Here is a 6,000-nt window from a genome sequence, read left to right as displayed (position 1 = left end):
CCCTGATTGACCTTGTTGAGCCCGCCCAGCGGGCTCAGCAGTCCAATTAAGGGCCACCCGGCAACAGGTGATGTCACAGATTGACATTTCATCTGTCAAGAGCTTTTGACAGATGAAATATCAGCGTTTGACAGCTCTTTGAAGCTGTCAAACACTGACAATCTGTACTCTAAGTTAATTCCTTCCTCTCAGGCTGATTTAGGGATCTCTCCAGAACAGAAAGCTGAATGCTGCAGATTTTGACAGCTCCCGGCCATTCTGCTTTCTGTGCCGGTGAGATGAGGGACTCCCGAGACCTGAAGGAAGGAAGGCTGCATTATTAAGTAAAGGTAAGTAAAACTTATTTAAACACTTTACACACACCAAACACACTTACCTCTACACTCATGCATCCATCACTCACCTGAACACCGGACATCTCGAACCCGCCAAGCCCTTCAGCCTGACGGTCCGCCTCACTAACTTGGCGTGGTTTGGAGCCGTCGGGAAGACCACACTTCAGGGATAAAAATAGGGATTAGGCTAAAAACTGCCTGTTAACTACCTGTTAACAGGCAGTTAATTGGCACTAAGCCCCTTCCCGCCTCGGCTCCCAGTACAGGTCGGGTACCCGCCTCCTGTGAAACGGGCATGGAGGCGGTTTGGGGGCGGGATGGGTTCGTGCCCCCCGATTTCACGTTTTTAACCCCCCACACGCCTCCAATCCCGCCTCAGCGGCCCGATGAAATTCGAGCCCATCATATCTATCCATCTTGAAATAAGTCATAGCCTTTGTAAGTTGATTGCCAGCATTTGGCAGAGGTGGTCAGTCACCACGGCTACAGTGGATGTACCACTGTTTCTTATTATCTTGGTAAAACCCCTATGACATGTGTGAGTGTGCAACAGAAGTCTTCAATATGGGCTGGGACACTTGTGCTCCAAAGGTTTCCTCAGGTATGCTCGCTTTTTAAAAAATATGCAACATCATATTTGATAACCTTAAGTGCCAAAAGTTGTGTAAGTATTAGAAAAATGGCAGATGGCATTCGGAACACAAAGGGTTAACCCACTGATAGTGCCTTGCTGAGGCTTGGGGTTAAGTGGAAATATTGAAGTGGGCCATTAGTAATGTGATCACTGCGCATCCTTGTCTTTATTTATGTGAAGCTATAGTTAAATGTAGATGCAGGACATTAACAGCCTTGTGAACGGAGGCATGCTCAGTGACTCACTGCTGTCATAGTGCGCATATGGTTCAGCCAATTCTTTAACCTTTAAACCAGACCAGATTAAGAAAGATCTCGCATTTCAAGAGCACCTTTCATGTCCTCAGGATGTCCCAAAGCACTAGACAAAAGATGAATTACTTTTGAGATGCAGCCAATGTTATTTTTGTTGGCAAACACAACAGCTAATTTCTGCACAATAAGGTCCCACAGACAGCAATAAGATAAATCATAGTTAATCTGTTGTTGGCTGTGTTGGTTGAGGGTTGAGGCTGATGGCCAGGACACCATGAGAACGCCCCCCGCTCTTCTTCGACTAGTGCCATGAGATCATCCACCAGAGTTGTTAGAAAAGGTCTCAGTTTAATGTCCCATCCAAAAGGCGGCACCTTCGACAAGGCAGCACACAGAAATCACACAGAAACCCCACAGTGCAGATAGAGGCCATTTCGGCCCATCGAGCCTGCACCGACACATATCCCACCTGATCCCCATAACCCCTACACCAACACATATCCCACCCTATCCCTGTAACCCCACATAGTTAATCCCCCTAACACTAAGGGTCAATTTATCATAGCCAATCAACCTAACCCGCACATCTTTGGACTGTGGGAGGAAACCGGAGCACCCGGAGAAAACCCACGCAAACACGGGGAGAATGTGCAAACTCCACACAGACAGTCGCCCGAGGTCGGATTCGAACCCGGGTCTCTGGCGCTGTGAGGCAACAGTGCTAACCACTATGCCACCGTGCTGCCTCAGTATTGCACTGAAGTCTCAGCCAAGGTTAAGGGCTGAAATTCTGGAGTGGGGCTTGAACCCGTTACATTCTGACTCTGCTACCATTGAGTCAGGCAAATCAAAGGAATAAAATCCATGGCAACGCCTTGTGGTACTGCAAATACAGAGTAATTATTAATCTGCACCAGTGTTATCATTGATGCTCAGCACCGTCCAGAGTGTAATGCTAGTAAAAAAAAATCTGTGTTGATTTGACAGCATGGCAGGGAGGGTTAGTATTGCTAAGTTAATATTTCTATCCTAACTAAAATACATTTCTAAGTCCCATTTTGGACTGCTCTTGCTAAATTATGCCTGAAGAGGTAGCGAGGAATAGCCACAAAAGAATTTCCAATCTAAGATAACAAAATTACTCATAAATTCCCCCAAGTCTGGAATGTGAAGTCACAGGGTTTGTGAAATGGCTCGTGAGCCTATGAAGGTCCCGGAGTTACTGACCATTTAAGCTGAGGGTCGTTGTTGTCCACTCATCCCCTGGGAGGTTGTGTGGGCTTGATTCAAAGACTTTTATTCAGATGCTACAGATCCTGTTACCTCAGCCGGCAATGTGACATCAATTAAAATTATTTTGAGAGCAGTCTATTCCTGACTGTTCCAGGAACCCAGCCTGCCTGCTAACCTCAGATAACGGTGAAATCACTTTATATAAAGGTAGCGGTTCCATTGTTGTATCTGTACTGAATGTTGTTCAAATATCCTTTGCAATGAGACAGAGCAGGTCTTTAATACAGTCCTGCTGTCTGGGTGAGATTAAAAGGCAGCACTCAGTCATGACTCTCACATTTCTAGCAGAGCAATTGCAGAGGTCTTCAAGATTATGAAGGGTTATGATCGGGTAAGTATTGGTAGATTGTTTCTACTGATCTGTGATTTATCGCGAAGGCACAAATTTAAAGATAATCGCAAAAGGAGTAATTTCAGCCACAACACTCCAGCATGAATTCTGGATTGCACAAGGAGAAATATAATGATCAGTGTTGAATATTTTTGACACCTGTGTTGTATTCCCAGAAGCCGATGGATTTGCTAGGCATTCATTGGTTACTGAGTAAGCGCCCGCCCCACGTTGGCCTCTGTGACTGACCAGGCATTTGGTCTGTACATGGTACGCAGATGATAAGGAACAGTAAAATACCTACTTTAATCTACGAGGAAAAGAGATGAAAATTCCCAAATTGTTTGAGTTATGAAGATCTTCTCCATGAACGGAATAGCATTGGTGTTGCCCTGTTCTCCTCAGTGTGTGTTCTATTTGTACAAAGTGTGTTAGATAAATATAGCGGCCCTGAAATTCTGCAGGGGTTCTACCGGCCTCCCACTTTAAACCATTTCCCTGAGGGTTCCGCTGGTGTTATGAGAGACCAATGGAACCCCAGTGGAATTTTAGGGCCAGTAAGTGTTTGAATGGGGCTTATTACAAGTGTGCAGGATGCGAACACCATTTTAGGAGTACCATTACCACAATGACTGCAGCGCTTCAAGAAGAAGGCCTCTCACCACTTTCTCAGGGCAACTGGGGATAGGCAATAAGTGCTGCCCTGTCAGAATTGCCCAAGTCCCAAGAACAAATTTTTTAAAAATCCCCAGGGTACATCTTAGCCGACAGTGAAAAAATTAGTATAAACATTCATCTCTTTGGCATAAACCATTTCTCAAACAAATGTCGTTGTTTTATTGAAAGAAAGGCTATTTGATTTTTTACAACATATTTGGAACATGTTGAAACTCTTTGGAGATGATGCTTTTCTTCTCTCCTTTTTCTGCAGTTTTCTTCCCTGGCACTTGTTCTTTTAAAGGTGTTGACTCCTTGCTGGGCTACAGTTCCTCAGATCTTGTACACCCTCCAGTACCTTACCCTTGTATGAGACTGGACGATGGGTGTTGGTAGGCTATTTGAGTTCAGCCCCTTACAAGTCAACACAGAAACTGCTAGAGATGGTGGACATCCAACTTAGGGGGTGGGGTGTGGAACAGAATTCAGTGTCTGTGAAAATATCTAGCAGCAGTGGCTCAGAGACTTGACCACCTAATCTACTGGGGGAGTGCTGCACTGTCGGAGGTGCCGTCTTTTGGCTGAGACGTTAAACTGAGGCCCCGTCTGCCCTTTCAGGGGGACGTAAAGGGGGGAAAATTTGGGTATCGCCCCATTTGGGGCGCTGTTATCGGCCGTGCGCAAAGTTTAGCGCCTGGCGCTAATTATCGTCTCTGACAGCAAACTTGGCTTTTATTGCCCCTGGAGGTGATTGGAGCGCTAAATCAGGCGCTTCACACCTGTCTTAAGGCGCAAACACCGAGGAGTGAGTCACTACCTCAGAGTGCTGGCGAAGCAAGGAAGGGCAAATCAAAATAAACCTGCAAAGTGCTGCTCAGTACTCAAAACTCCTTCACACAGCGTTGAATCTCTCCAGAAGTCTCTCTCTCTCTCTCTCTCTCAAGACTGCGTGGTGCAAAAATGTCACCGACAAAAAAAGGCAGGAAGCAGTCGCCTTTAAATAGCGCTCTCCTAGTCCCTTTCTGACAGCATAATGCTCCCCTCAACCTGTCGTTGCTAGCGGCAGGCGGTAAGGCAGGGGGCGCTACTCAATATCCAGTCTGGGGCGCGCTAACGGGGCGTTGCGCACTCGAATGACATCACAATCTGCCGGCGCAGGAGATCGTGGCAGAAGTGTTTAGTGCCACCGCAAAATGTCTAGTTAATTTCGCGAGCACCACAAACATCGCCGCGCCCGGGCGCTAGTTGCTTTGCGCCCCAATTGGCGCCCTCTTAAGGCACTAACGGGAGGCGCAAACAACTGAATTTTTCCCCCAATAGATCCCATAACATTATTCGAAGCAGAGCAGGGGATTTCTTCCCCATTTCCTGGCCTATATTTATCCCTCAACCAACATCACTAAAACAGATTATCTGGTCATTATCTCATTGCTGTTTGGTTGGGAGCTTGCTGTGCTCAAATTAGCTGCAGCGTTTCCTACATTACAACAGTGACTCCACTTCAAAACGTACTTCATTGGCTGCAAAGTGCTTTGGGACATCCTGAGGTCGTGAAAGGCGCTATATAAATGCAAGCCTTTCTTCTATAATATTATAACACTTTCATTATTTTCCTTACTGGATGCATTTTCAGTCTTGTAGGTACATGGGGAAAATACAAAAGTCACAGAGTTAAAAACTGTGGTCTACAGAAAAAGTGATGACCATTGCTTGAGGCTGACACGGACGTTCTTATGGAACTTCCTAGGGATACCATGTATGGACATTTTGTGCAGCCCATAAATATTTGTCCGCAACCAGCATACACATGGGAATTCAAGCCAGGTCCCTGAACCCTAGGACACTTTTAGTAAGCAGCAAAGGACCTTTCCATTTACAGAGATACGGAAAATGGAATCTGTGTGCCAGGCAGTCATATCAAATTCATGTCTTCATGTCTAATTTAAAGGGGCACTGTCTTCCTGAAAATGTACCTGACAAAACCTTTTATCTAGAGTTAGAACTCCTCTGGAGTCCATTATTTTACGTTTAAAATTTAAACAGATTTAAGGTGATTGGTAAAAGAACCAGAGATGACACAAGGAAAAACTTTTTTAACGCAACGAGTGGTTAGGATTTGGAATGCGCTGCCTGATAGGGCGGTGGGTACAGATTCAATAGTAGCTTTCAAAAGGGAATTGGATAAATACTTGAAGGAGAAAAAATTGCAGGGCTATGGGGAGAGAGCGGGGGGTGGGGGTGGGACTAACTGGATTGATCTTCGAAAGGGCCGGCGCAGACTCGATGGGCCGAATGACCTCCTTCTGTGCTGGACTATTCTATAATTCTATGTGTTCAAGAAGATTTCTAAAAGAATGATTTCAGTAGAAGGCATTTATATAGCGCCTTTAAAGTAGAAAAACATTCCGTGGTGTAAGGAAAATAGACACCAAACCAAAAGAGAGATTTGGATGGGTGACCAAAAGCTTGGTTAAAGAGATGTGTTTTAAGGAGGGA

The 6,000-nt window shown here is 45.5% G+C and overlaps 1 long non-coding RNA gene across 1 annotated transcript in view; it reads left to right on the top strand.

The window, feature by feature from the left end:
* Positions 1–2,705: 2,705 nt before the first annotated feature.
* Positions 2,706–6,000, top strand: part of LOC147100043 (uncharacterized) — a 40,680-nt gene continuing 37,385 nt past the window's right edge. The window contains exon 1 of the long non-coding RNA XR_015073820.1: positions 2,706–2,847. This is a non-coding gene — a long non-coding RNA (uncharacterized LOC147100043). The remainder of the gene's footprint in view (positions 2,848–6,000) is intronic.

This window comes from Somniosus microcephalus, chromosome 27 (genome assembly GCF_052327205.1).
Source record: "Somniosus microcephalus isolate GS21.2 chromosome 27, FLI_Smic_1.0, whole genome shotgun sequence".
Lineage (NCBI taxonomy): Eukaryota > Metazoa > Chordata > Chondrichthyes > Squaliformes > Somniosidae > Somniosus > Somniosus microcephalus.
Note: the sequence above shows the minus strand (reverse complement) of the source record. Positions and strands in the feature narration are given on the sequence as shown.